The sequence below is a fragment of the Coenobita brevimanus genome, chromosome 70 (assembly GCF_032717465.1).
Source record: "Coenobita brevimanus isolate Jiangsu-jjx chromosome 70, ASM3271746v2, whole genome shotgun sequence".
NCBI classification, from domain to species: domain Eukaryota; kingdom Metazoa; phylum Arthropoda; class Malacostraca; order Decapoda; family Coenobitidae; genus Coenobita; species Coenobita brevimanus.
In genome coordinates, this window is record NC_137023.1 from 10,007,020 (window position 1) to 10,022,193 (window position 15,174).

The window sequence follows — 15,174 nt, forward strand, 5'->3', positions numbered from 1 at the left end:
AGGCAGGCAGGTAGAGTGGGAGGCGGTGGGATAGGTGAACAGAGAGGCACGTAAGCAAAGAGAGGTGTATATAGGATAATAGGCAGGGGAAAGTTAAGTAATCAGGGAGTCCGGCGGGAGGACATGCAATTGGGGAGGTAAGCAGGCAAAGAAAGAGGCAGGGTGAGAGGAAGTAAGGGAGAAAGGAGAAGTATGAAAGGAGGTAAGCAGAGGGAGAGGTAGGTAGGCAGGAAGACAAGTGGGAAGAAGACAAGGGGATAGGTAGGGGGCAGTCAAGTAGGCATGAAGAAGGATAGATAAATAGATAGATACAGAGAGAGAGAGAGAGAGAGAGAGAGAGAGAGAGAGAGAGAGAGAGAGAGAGAGAGAGTGATCCATTTGGGTGTTTTGGTCTTTTGGGGCTCATAGGTGGCTCTCCTAGATCTGTTAACAGTGGTGTTCCTCAGGGCTCTGTCTTATCGCCAAATTTCTTCCTTTTATTCATCAATGATCTTCTAAGCTGTACATCTAACCCTATCCACTCGTACACTGATGATTCCACCCTTCACCTTTCCATTCAGTTCCCGCAACGTCCATCTCAGTAATTACTTCAACAAACAAGGGATGAGGCTATGACACACCTAATGTCTGACTTAGCTCGTATCTCTGACTGGGGTAAAAAATAATCTTGTTGTTTTTAATGCATCAAAGACTCAGTTTTTGCACCTATCAACCCGACAAAATCTTCCACAGGAGTACCAACTAACGTTTAATAATATCTAGCTCAATCCAGCATCATCCTTGAACATGCTTGGGGTTTCATTCACTCGGAATTTATCAAAGATCATATTACATCTCTTGTAAAATCTGCGTCCAAGAGATTAGGTGTGCCAAGCCGACTCCGTACCTTCTTTACCCCTGCACAGTTGTTGGCTTTATACAGGGGGGTTTATTCGCCACTGTGTAGAGTACAACTCTCATGTGTGGGGAGGTTCCCCACATACAGCTCTTCTCAATAGGGTGGAGTCAAAGGCTTTTCATCTCATGAATTCTCCTCCTCTTACTGGCTCCCTTCAGCCTCTGTCTCTTCGCCTCACTGTTGCCTCTTTATCTCTTTTCTATCGCTACTTCAATGGTCACTGCTCCTCTGAACTGTCCGCTTGCATCCCTCCACCTCTACGTTCCTTTTCAGTCCAACTCTCTAATGCAAGAGTTACCCGTTACTCCCATTCCTTCATTTATGCAACAGGTCAACTCTGGAACAGTCTCCCTCTGTCTGTATTTCCTACTTCCTATGATCTCCAGTCTTTCAAACCCAGTGTGTCCAAGCATCTCGAAATGAACGGGTTTGAATAAGGTTCTCTCGTGTATTGTTTTTGCTTTTTTCTTGGAAGGAAATGTTTCGCGAGCTCCTGGCCTTTGGTAAACTTCTTCCTCACATAAAAAGAAAAGAAAGAAAAACTGCCATTCCCGGGACAGGCCAAATTGCTTTCACAGGCTACAAATGAAGGCGTTTGACCAATTCCAAGAGTTGTGACCTCAAGATAAAGACAAGAAAAGTAAGGAGGCTCACCCTACCCTCCAGCCGAAGTTGGCTGAAAAAAGTTGAGTGACCATCAAGCAACATATAATAATAATAGTAATAATAATAATAATAATAATAATAATAATAATAATAATAATAATAATAATAATAATAATAATAATAATAATAATAATAACAATAATAATGTAAAAAAAAATCACGGAAGAGTAATTACTGGAAGCTATAGGAGAAAATGCACTTGAGAAGTTGGTGATGACTGGCTGGATGCAACATGTCCGAATTACATCGTTGTACAGCATTTCAAATAATTCCCGGTAATATGAATGGACCTTACTGACTGTCAAATACAACGATGTTATTCGGACATATTGTTTTCAGCCAATCATCAACAGCCGGTCAGGTGCATCTTAGCCTCGATTTAAAGAACTAAGTATAGGAGGCCGTGGCTCAATCGGTAGAGAGGTGGCCTGCAATCTTACTGGACCCAGGTTCAAATCCCTGCTAGGACAGGGAACAGTTTAAGGATTTGAATTTCTTAAAATCAGCATTTACTAATCTACCAGAAGACCCGCCGACATGTTGTAAAAATACCCTCGCTAATACCAATACTCCAGTCCTGTATAAGACAGCTCTAGCATGTATTCAATATGGACGGTGGGTGTTAGCGCCGAAGTGGTGAAATGTGGAGGTGTATGGTATGTAGGAGGACTGCTGAGCCTTGGGAGCAGACTGTGAAGCCTATGCCCAAAGTTGTTTCTGAACTACCTTATCCTTAATGGTGTACATATTATCCTGCCTAACAACCTTGAGCAGCTTGTACAACACCTTAACTATATCCCAGACTGCCTTAGCGAAAATTTCAACACACTTAACTTTTTTCTTATATCTAAGGTTTCTGCTTACTCTGGCAATCTTTTTTTTTTTTTTTCAAGAAGCACCGTGTGTGGTTATACGCTGCTGTGGACAAGTTGCGCTTAGGCAGTTTTACTTACAATGAAATGATCGCTTCTACAATAATCCTAAGAACCATATGAGTGTTCTCTACTAGAATACATTGCAAGATTAACCTCTCATACCTGAAACCATGTAATAATTTTTCTTGCCATCTTACCAGTCTAAAAACATTTGTTTTTCTCGCCCTTGCTTGTTTTAATGCTGTCTACAACCTGGAAGTAGATTTAAAAAATAATAGTGCTGGTTTTTACCTGATTCATGCGCCAGTTATGCTTTCGTCCGGAAATGGAAGTACGCGTAACCTGCCTTTCATGTAGATAAAAATAACCCCACCCGTTCTATGTTTGGTGAACTTTCCAATACACTCTTCTCGCTGGCACCTTGTCGAAAATCATTCCAGCGACTTCACTACTTCTGTTCTCGCTGGCACCTTGTCGAAAATCATTCCAGTGACTTCACTACTTCGCAGAGGTCACAGGTCACGGCCTGGCCGCTCTCCCGCTCACGCCACCATGGCGACCCAGGACGGAAATCGGCCTCGGTCCCCAACAACTCTTACTCAGCAGAGTGAAAATATCAGTGACTGTAACACCAATAGTGAAACTAACAGCGATGTATCTATCCAGGAGGAAAATCGGCAACGGTTCCCAACAACTCAACCCCAGCAGATTGAAAGTACCAGTGACTGTTACAGCAACAGTGGAGCTAACAACGATACACCTGAGAATGGATCTGACGCTGAAGGTGACAACTTCACTTTAGTACAGCCAAGACACAAGAGGAGACGGGAAAAACAGCAACAACTCTCACAATCTAAGCAAGTGGCCAGGCAATACTCCACAGAAAAAGGTACAGTACTATACTTTCCAAGGGATTGAAACCTCAGTAAGGAAGAGAAAATAGAATGGATATCAAAGGCTTATCATTCAGGACTTAAAGTTAAAGCTCTTTTTGGCAAAACTAGCCCAATGATAGTTGGCAAAGATGCAAGCACGACGCAAAAACTTACAATGGAAGGCTTTAATGGCATAACTCTATATAAGCCTGCACCAAGAGTGAAGACAACAGAAATCATCATAAAGGGACTGCAACTATATTAACCAAGAACACCCATACATTAAAGGAGCGTCTTGGAACAAATGGAGTAAATACCATAAAGAGGTCATAGCTTGGTGCACAGGATATATACCATCATCAATTTCACTGTCAATAATAGATCACGACCTGACTGTAGAGGAATATATCCCTAGGCCTTCCCCCTGTGGAGTATGCTGCAGCTGGAATCACAAAACTAGCGAGTGCAAGGGTACACCTAAATGTAGATACAGTGCAGAGAACCACTTATCGTCAGTGTGTCTTGAGGAAATAAAGAAAGGTAAAAAAATCAACCGTAAGTGTGCAAATTGTGCAGATCATAATGCAAATTCTACCAATTGCATGTACGTACCTAAAGGTGATGAGCCTGCACAAGCCTCTGCTGCAGCTCAAAATCCTGACACAGGACTCTCCCAACCCTCATATGCGTTCACTCTGCAAACATCAGCAACATCCCCGTCAACCACAACTCCCCATCCTGTCCCTCCTCCCACCACAACACCCCACCCTGCTGTCCAGCGCACCACAGCTCCCCAAACCGCCTTCTCTCCCACGTCTGCCCAACCCCCACTCCATAACCAGAACCACTTCCCAGCACCACCATGGGCAATGCAACCTAATGCAACATACTCCGGTATGAACAGCAAAATAGAAAGTATATGTGACGCAATTAAGCGAATTGAGGAGACCTTCACAGAGATGAATAACCTGAGGAAGAAAGTTGCTGACATGGAGATCACCATCGCCAACCTACAGAAAGGACAACACTCACGACGAAATGACAAGAATGAAAATGAAGAGGGCCCTACGGAGACGAACGATTTGAGGAAGAAAGTTGCCGACCTGGAAAGGACTATCGCAGACCTACGGAAGGAACGACACTCACAAAACAATGACGAAAATGAAAAAGAAGATGACACATCCCCAAATGAGGAACATTGCTCACGACACAGTGATAATGAGGAAAATCAAGACAGCGCATCAGTAGCCATCGCCCCTCTAGAATACACACCAGAGCAATGCCAGAAAGCCATTAACACTATAAACAGGAGGCTTCCCTGGCCAAAAGACTTACCAATGAAGGTTGTGAGAAGTACTCTAAAGCAAACATCGCTGCAACCAGACTCAGAATATGTCATAGTCATCACCAGAGTAGTAGAAGCAATTGACAAGCTCAAAGACCTCACTCATGCGGCACTCAGCACTGACCAGACACAGGATGACAGTGACCAATAACTCCCCACTCAAGATACTGACGTGGAATATCAACGGACTGAAACATAGGTACATCGAACTACAACAGTTTGTGCTAGAAAACAGCATCGATATCATCTGCCTCCAGGAAACTAAACATGATAATAATGACAAGCTGGACCTATCTGGATACCATCACTTCACTGTTGACAGCTTTGAGAGGCGATGCAGTGGCAACGCCTACACCAGACATCGGGGCCTAATTACCTACATCAAGAATACCATACCAACACGGCTTAACCCCATATTCTTTCTCGGTGATGACAGTCAGACACTCACAGTAGGCATCACAGATGAGAGAGGGAGAGAGCTCTTTCAGGCTGTCAATGCATATATTGGACAGGGTAAGCTCGACTTAGATCAGGCTTACCTTCAAACAAGCGATGTACTTACGATAATTGCTGGAGATCTAAATGCAGTACATCCAAGGTTAGGCAGTAATGCTACTAGGCAAGCCAACCCAAATGGAGTCACCCTATATTCACACCTCACGAGCACACATACCGCAATCAAGTTACTCAGCCAACCAGAACCGACACACAGGCTTGATTATATATGCACAATCAATGACCCAGGACTGAATTACAGCAGTGAAGTTGTGGATACCCTTACCTCCGACCACTTTGGTTTGTATGCCGAAATAGAAATCACTACAGCCTTTAGGAGAATAATCAGACCTAAGAAATACATCACAATCCCCACCAAGCAGAAGGACATGATAAAGAGTAAGCTGGAACTCTGGTATGAGAACTACACACCTCTATCAACAGACCAATTCAATGAAGACCTTATAAGCAACTTAGAGTCAGCAATTCAAAAAATTTTTCTTTTCAGGTTACACTATGATAGTCTCTATTCTCCTTTCACACCTTCCTGTAAAATGTCCACGCCAGTTTTTCTATACGGCGTGGTGTTCTTTCTGACTTTTTCCTGCCGGCTTCGGCTGGAGGGTTTGGAGGGCGGGGGAGAGCCTTCTTCTTTGCCATCCTTATCTCATTCTAGTAGTTCAGTTACTCTTCTAGGAGCTGCCTAGCATGGGCCAACCGGCCTACTGCAGTTGTCCTCTCTTCTTATGTTCTTAATTACCACCAGTAAAAAAGGAGGGCCTAGAAGTCAGCCAAATGCGATCAAGAGATGGTACAACTGTGATGAGGCAGTTAAAAGAATAAACAGGCAATATAAGAAAATAAAGAAAAAATGGGACAATAATCCGAGCCCTGAAAACCTGACAATCTTTAAAAGAATGGAGAGACAGGTTCAGCAGGTCAAGCTCAAGGCAAGAGACAAATACTGGGCCAACTTCCTTCAAACCATCAATCATCAAACCCCACAACAAGAAATAGCGAGGAAGATCGATGTCATCCAAGGAAGGAAAAAAAGCAAACCATTACACAGTAACCCGACGGCAAAAGCAGAGGAACTCATAAAACATTGGTCGTCTGTATCCTGCAAAGACAACCTACCACTTAAAGTAAGACATTCATGTAGAAAAAGAGTCAAAAGAAAGATAAACAAGCTACGTGATGCAGTAGGTAGGGCACATGAGATGAATGACAAACCTATCACTGAAGAGGAATTTAGGAGTGTCTCAAAACAAAAGAATCAACAGCACCTGGGATGGACGGAATCACCTATGCAGTTATCAAGTTTTTAACTACCATCAAGGGCAATCCTGTACTTCGTCTGTACAACATGATCTGGATGGGTGGACCCATCCCCAAAGCATGGAAGAAAGCCATAATTGTTCCTATACCGAAACCAGGAAAGCCAGGCGAATATAGACCAATATCTTTAACATCGTGTCTCTGCAAATTCTTTGAGAGGATTGTGCTCAACAGGCTTCTGCACGTCGTGAAACCCAAACTAGCCAAGTGTCTCTACGGTTTCTTGCCTGGGAGGGGAACACATCAATGCATACACAGGGTTAAGGCAGGCATCACACAAAGATACACAGTTTTTGTAGACCTTAAAGGGGCCTTTGATAGAGCTAACCCAGATATAATACTCACCGAATTAGTATCAATGACACATGGGACACTTTTACGAATAGTACAGGAGTATTTAACTGACAGATACAGTTGTGTATACTTTGAAGGGGTGTACTCAAGATGGGAAGAGATGCAGTTAGGTACACCACAAGGAGGAGTCCTGTCACCTACTCTTTTTAACATCATCATGAATACAATCGGAAAAATAAACATCAAGGGAGTCACATTCGCTATATATGCAGATGACATAGTAATACAGGCCAACACACGTAACCTAATGACAAGAGCTCTTAAGGAGTTCTCTAAAACATGCAATAGCATAGGACTGATAATAGCACCAGAGAAGACCAAAGTACTACACAGGAAGGGAAAGAACAGGGGAAACCTTAGAATACAGGGAAAAGTCCTTGAGGAAGTTAGAACCTATCGATACATGGGTATTCTCCTAGGTAAAACCAACCAACACAATGACGAAATAAGTAAGATTACACAAAAGATAAAGCCAAGACTAGCACTGCTTAAAAGGGTTGCAAGAGGCAATGTTGGGTCCACAGTACCACTCGTAAGACAGCTGTACATTACTATGGTAAGATCAGTCATAGACTATAGTGCCAGTTCTCTCCTCCTGTTGACTAAGACCAGCATCAAACGACTCGAAGTCATCCAGGACAAGGCTATAAGAGCCATATTAGGCTCCCCCATGTCAGCTAGACGAGAATCAATCAGGTTAGAGGCAGGATTTACAACGATTGAACATAGATTAGTCTTGGAGAGAGCCCCAACATACTTGACCTCTTCCTCACAACTAATCCTTCTGCTTACTCTGTTAATCTTTTCTCTCCGTTAGGCTCCTCCGATCACAACCTTATTACCTTAACCTGTCCTATCACTCCGGTATGGCCTGTGGACCCTCCAGGGAAACGTCGTCTGTGGCATTTTGGAGCCGCGGACTGGGAGGCCCTCAGGCAGTACTTCTTTGATTTTCCCTGGAGTGATTATTGCTTCCATGGCCGTGAGCCATCTGAGTGTGCCTTGCACATTACGGAGGTTATTTTCTCGGGCATGGAAGCATCCATTCCTCTCTCATATCCTTTGACTAACACAAGAAAGCCTTGGTTTAATCACACTTGTTCTAATGCTGTCCGCAGCAAGGAGAGGGCCTACAAAAGGTACCGGAGCCAACCCACCCCTGAATCACATCATCTTTACATTTCTGCCCGGAATCGTGCTAAGTCTGTTCTTCGCTCTACTAAAAATAATTTCATCCATACTAAATGCTCTCAACTCTCCAACTCGAATTCTTCCCGCTCCTTCTGGCACTTTGCCAAAAATCTTTCTAAGAACTTTACTTCATCATCCTTCCCTCCTCTTTTCTACTCTGATGGTTCTGTAGCTATTTCTTCTACTGATAAACCAGATCTCTTCGCACAGACTTTCTCCTCCAATTCCACCTTAGACGATTCCGGTGCTGTTCCTCCATCACTTCCCCCCTCTGACTTCCTCATGGCTGACATTAAAATTTCTTCAGTTGATGTATTTTCTGCCATCACTGGCCTCAGTACTAACAAGGCATATGGGCCTGATGGGGTCCCTCCTGTTGTTCTCAAGAACTGTGCTTCTGTGCTTACACCCTGCCTAGGCAAACTCTTTCGCCTTTGTCTGTCAACTTGTACCTTTCCTTCTTGCTGGAAGTTTGCTCTCATTCAGCCAGTCCCAAAGAAGGGTGACCACTCCCAACCCTCCAACTATCGTCCAATTGCTTTAACGTCCTGTATTTCAAAAGTTTTTGAGTCAATTCTTAATAGAAAAATTTTAAGGCATCTTTCCTATCACAACCTTCTTTCCGATCGTCAGTATGGGTTCCGTCAGGGATGCTCCACTGGCGATCTTCTCTCCTACCTTTCAGACTCCTGGTCATCCTCCTTTCGGGACTTTGGCGAAAGCTTTGCCATTGCACTTGACACCTCAAAGGCTTTCGATCGAGTCTGGCATAAATCTTTAATTTCCAAACTGCCCTCCTACGGTTTCTATCCTTCTATCTGTGCCTTCATCGCTAGCTTCCTTTCTGGTCGTTCTATAGCCGCTGTTCTGGACGGCCATCGTTCTTCTCCTAGATCTATCAACAGTGGTGTTCCTCAGGGCTCTGTCCTATCACCAACTCTCTTCCTTTTATTCATCAATGATCTTCTAAGCTGTACATCTAACCCTATCCACTCATACGCTGATGACTCCACCCTTCACCTTTCCATTCGGTTCCCGCAATGCCCATCTCAACAGTTACTTCAACAAACAAGGGATGAGGCTATGGCACACCTAATGTCTGACTTGGCTCATATCTCTGACTGGGGTAAAAATAATATGGTTGTCTTTAATGCATCTAAGACTCAGTTCTTACACCTATCAACCCGACAAAATCTTCCACAGGTATACCCATTAATGTTTAATAATATTCAGCTTAATCCTGCATCATCCTTGAACATGCTTGGGGTTTCATTTACTCGGGACTTATCTTGGAAAGATCATATTACATCTCTTGTAAAATCTGCTTCTAAGAGATTGGGTGTGCTAAGCCGACTCCGCTCTTTCTTTACCCCTGCACAATTGTTGACTCTATACAGGGGTTTTATCCGCCCCTGTGTGGAGTACAACTCTCATGTGTGGGGAGGCTCCCCACATACAGCTCTTCTCAATAGGGTGGAGTCAAAGGCTTTTCGTCTCATTAACTCTCCTCCTCTTACTGACTCCCTTCAACCTCTGTCTCTTCACCGTACTGTTGCATCTTTATCTCTTTTCTATCGCTACTTTAATGGTCACTGCTCCTCTGAACTGTCTGCTTGCATTCCTCCACCTCTACGACGGGCGCGTAGCACCCGTCTGGTAGCAAACTCTCATCCCTTTTCTGTCCAACTCTCTAATGCAAGAGTTAACCGTTACTCCCAGTCTTTCATTTATGCAACAGGTCAGCTCTGGAACTGTCTCCCTCTGTCTGTATTTCCTGCTGCCTATGATCTCCAGTCTTTCAAATGCAGTGTGTCCAGGCATCTCAAAATGATCGGATCTTGAATTTGGCTCTATATTGTATTTTGTTTTTCTCTTGGAGGGAACTGTTACTGCGGGCTCATGGCCTTTGGTTCCTTCTTCCTCGCATTAAAAAAAAAAAAAAAGTATAGCCACCAAACAAGTCATCAACTCATTGAACACAAGGGATGATGATGCATTCTATAATGCAGTATTTCACTCAAGCCGAGTGCATTCAAATAATAAGTGGATTAGGGCAATTAAGACATTGTTTTGTGAAACTAATGTACATGGCTATATTGATAACAATCGGCACACTGTAACACCCCTCCCACCATGGCAAGCTCCGAAGATAAATCTCTCTCTAACGTATCTCTCCCACAAGAAAGCAGATACGCCTGCCCCTCTCCTCAGACAGGACTTCCTGCACAGGCTCAGTGGTCTCCCAGGGGATTCCACGATCTACTACACCGACGGGTCCCTCTTGGAAGATGGACGAGCGGGCTCCGGGGTTGCGTGGTATGGAGAGCAGAAGGAAGAGGGTGGTGCAATATCGATGCGTCTCAGTGACGGGAGCTCAGTCACCCAATGTGAGATGCTCGCAATAACCTATGCCTTAGCAACGGCAAGAAGAAAAGATGAAGATGCTATTATAGTGTCTGACAGCCTCGGCGCTTTACAGGCTCTGCAGTCAAGATCACCTGAGTACCAACTTTTGGCTGACAGAATACGTGCACTGGTATGTACAGTAAGATACAGAGAAATGGTAAATCAGTGGACTTCATATGGGCACCTTCTCATTGTGGTATCATAGGAAATGAACGCGCAGACGCTCTAGCGAGAGAAGGGGCACTGAAAGATAGTATGGACTATAAATTCGCCCTACCTGTGAGTGGAATCCAAGCTAAAATAGGTTCTAGAGTTATACAACAGTACAGCCAACACCTAGAAAAGATAAAAAACACACACGTAACATTCAAAAATTATGTATCAATATCAAAGTACAAGGCACCTGACTATGTCAGTGTAAAACTTACTACCAGAAGGCAGCAAACAACCTACAGTAGAATTAGACTACAATATAGATATCTCTGGGAAATAATACAGTCAGGTAGCAATGTGATTAGAAACTGCAGAGTATGTGGAGAGACCGCAAAGCACAACTTACAGCACTACATTGCTGAGTGTCCATATGTTAAACCATACAGAGAATTATGTTCCTCAAATAGTAGAGATGATCTATTGGTACACTTCTTACAGCCCTCTATCCTTAAAAAGATGATCAATGAATTCCCAGGCTTCGCTTGTGCAGTGTAACACAATTCATATATTTTAATCCCACATCACCTCTATACGTCCTTGTATATAGGTATGTCTGTATATGTATGTGCATATATGTATATATGTATGTGTGTGTATATGGGTGGATGCAGTATGGGTATGTGTATGTATGAGTATATGTGTATATATGTGTGTGTATATGTATATGTATGTATATGTGTATATATATGTATGTGTGTATATATATGCATATATGTATGTGTGTATATATGTATATGTATGTACATAAGAACATAAGAACATAAGAAGAGAGGACAACTGCAGTAGGCCGGTTGGCCCATGCTAGGCAGCTCCTAGAAGAGTAACTAAACTACTAGAATGAGATAAGGATAGCAAAGAAGAAGGCTCTCCCCCGCCCTCCAAACCCTCCAGCCGAAGCCGGCAGGAAAAAGTCAGAAAGAACACCACGCCGTATAGAAAAACTGGCGTGGACATTTTACAGGAAAGTGTGAAAGGAGAATAGAGACTATCATCGTGTAACCTGAAAAGAAATTTTTTTTGAATTAGTATTGGTTATAAGATTTTCTTTATTCTATATCCAATATCCTATATCCACCCCTTATTTGTCATATGCTTATCTAGCCTATGCTTGAGACTCTCAATGGAAGAGGCAGCAACTACTTTACTAGGTAGCTTATTCCATTCGTCTACTACTCTATTACCAAACCAGTTTCTACCGATTTCCTTTCTGAAACGGAATTTTTCTAGTTTGAAACCATTATTTCTAGTTCTATCCTGTATGCTCACTTTAAGTACCTTGCTAATATCTCCCTTATTTATACCATTCATCTACTTAAACACCTCAATTAAGTCTCCCCTTACTCTACGCCTCTCTAGCGAATGCAGACTTAGTCTTTTCAGTCTGTCTTCATATGACAGGTTCCGGACGTCATGTATCATTTTAGTCATTCTTCTCTGTACATTTTCTAACGAATTAATATCCATTCTATAGTAAGGACACCAGAATTGTACTGCGTAGTCTAAATGTGGCCTTACTAATGCTAGATAAAGTTTTAGTATTACTTTAGATGATCTATTGCTCACGCTTCTCGAAATAAATCCTAGGACCCTATTTGCTTTATTCCTCGCATTAATGCACTGTTGCCTTGGTTTAAGGTCGTTACTAATCATAACTCCTAGATCTCTCTCGCATTCCGATTTGCTAATTTCTTTGTTATCTAAGCTGTATTTAGTATCTCCAGTGGTCTTGCCTACGTTAAGTACTTTACATTTTTCAACGTTAAATTCCATTTGCCAAGTTTTAGACCATTTGGACAATGTATCGAGGTCTTTTTGTAAGTTATGGCAATCGTCAGTAGAGTTAATGATACGCCCTATTTTTGTATCGTCGGCAAATTTGCTGATGCTGCTATTGACTCCTAAGTCTAGATCATTTATATATATGATAAATAATAAGGGACCGAGTACTGAACCCTGTGGTACACCGCTAGTTACTAATCCCCAGTCCGACTTAGTTCCATTTATTAATACTCTCTGCTTTCGTCCTTTCAGCCAGGATTCTATCCATTTTAAGATATCGCCGTCTATACCGTGTGCTCTAACCTTTCTAACTAACCTTTCGTGTGGGACCCTATCAAAAGCTTTACTAAAGTCCAGATAAATAACATCGTAAGCTTTATCGGTATCTACTGCCTCATAGACCTCCGAGTAGAATGACAACAAATTTGTGAGGCAGGATCGTCCTTGCCTGAATCCGTGCTGACTTTCGTTTATAAGATTAAATTTTTCTAAGTGTTCTCTAATCTTATTTGCCAAAATTGACTCTAACATTTTTCCTACTATTGACGTTAGACTTATCGGACGATAATTCGACGCAGCTGATTTATCACCCTTTTTAAAGATAGGCACTACGTTTGCGGTTTTCCATGCCTCTGGAACATCTCCTGAACTTAAAGAGTCATTAAATAACGTTAAAAGTGGCTGACATAATTCTTCTTTGGTTTCCTTTATAATTTTTGCATATATATCGTCCGGACCTGGCGATTTTTGAGGTTTTAACTTATTAATTTCTTTCAATACGTCCTCCTTACTAATGGTTATTTTACTAAGAATATTTTCCGAATTCTCACGGTAAATATTTGCTGCTTGAGGGACCAGGCTAAGATTTTCCTTGGTGAATACTGATATGAAATAATTATTTAGGATGGAGCACATTTCTTTATCTTCACTGGTAATGTCACCTGATTCTGTTCTGAGTGGTCCTATCCTATCTTTATTTTTCGTACGGTACATTTGATAAAAACCCTTGGGGTTTTCTTTTGATTCACTGGCAACCTTAATTTCATAACTTCTCTTTGCTTTTCTTATCTCCCTCTTTACTTCTCTGTTTAAAATTGTGTACCGGTTACTTAAGTGTTCCTCTCCACGTTTTATTTTTCTATATATTCCTTTCCTTTGGCCTATGAGAGATTTTAATCTGTTGTTTAACCATCTAGGTTCTGAATTATTAGTTCTAAACGGTTTTGAAGGAATATATCTATCTTGACCTCCGTGTATTATATTTATTAACTTGTTATACTTCTCACTGGTCGAACGTCTGCTTGGTACTGGAGCTGAGTTAATTTCCGTCACCTGGACTACATTCCTATCTTTTTTTTTTTTTTTTTTTTATGCGAGGAAGAAGGAACCAAAGGCCATGGCCCGCAGTAACAGTTCCCTCCAAGAGAAAAACAAAATACAATAGAGAGCCAAATTCAAGATCTGATCATTTTGAGATGCCTGGACACACTGCGTTTGAAAGACTGGAGATCATAGGCAGCAGGAAATACAGACAGAGGGAGACAGTTCCAGAGTTGACCTGTTGCATAAATGAAAGACTGGGAGTAACGGTTAACTCTTGCATTAGAGAGTTGGACAGAAAAGGGATGAGAGTTTGCTGCCAGACGGGTGCTACGCGCCCGTCGTAGAGGTGGAGGAATGCAAGCAGACAGTTCAGAGGAGCAGTGACCATTAAAGTAGCGATAGAAAAGAGATAAAGATGCAACAGTGCGGCGAAGAGACAGAGGTTGAAGGGAGTCAGTAAGAGGAGGAGAGTTAATGAGACGAAAAGCCTTTGACTCCACCCTATTGAGAAGAGCTGTATGTGGGGAGCCTCCCCACACATGAGAGTTGTACTCCACACAGGGGCGGATAAAACCTCTGTATAGAGTCAACAATTGTGCAGGGGTAAAGAAAGAGCGGATTCGGCTTAGCACACCCAATCTCTTAGAAGCAGATTTTACAAGAGATGTAATATGATCTTTCCAAGATAAGTCCCGAGTAAATGAAACCCCAAGCATGTTCAAGGATGATGCAGGATTAAGCTGAATATTATTAAACATTAATGGGTATACCTGTGGAAGATTTTGTCGGGTTGATATGTGTAAGAACTGAGTCTTAGATGCATTAAAGACAACCATATTATTTTTACCCCAGTCAGCGATACGAGCCAAGTCAGACATTAGGTGTGCCATAGCCTCATCCCTTGTTTCTTGAAGTAACTGTTGAGATGGGCGTTGCGGGAACCGAATGGAAAGGTGAAGGGTGGAGTCATCAGTGTATGAGTGGATAGGGTTAGATGTACAGCTTAGAAGATCATTGATGAATAAAAGGAAGAGAGTTGGTGATAGGACAGAGCCCTGAGGAACACCACTGTTGATAGATCTAGGAGAAGAACGATGGCCGTCTACAACAGCGGCTATAGAACGACCAGAAAGGAAGCTGGCGATGAAGGCACAGATAGAAGGATAGAAACCGTAGGAGGGCAGTTTGGAAATTAAAGATTTATGCCAGACTCGATCGAAAGCCTTTGAGATGTCAAGTGCAATGGCAAAGCTTTCGCCAAAGTCCCGAAAGGAGGATGACCAGGAGTCTGAAAGGTAGGTGAGAAGATCGCCAGTGGAGCGTCCCTGACGGAACCCATACTGACGATCGGAAAGAAGGTTGTGATAGGAAAGATGCCTTAAAATTTTTCTATTAAGAATTGACTCGAAAACTTTT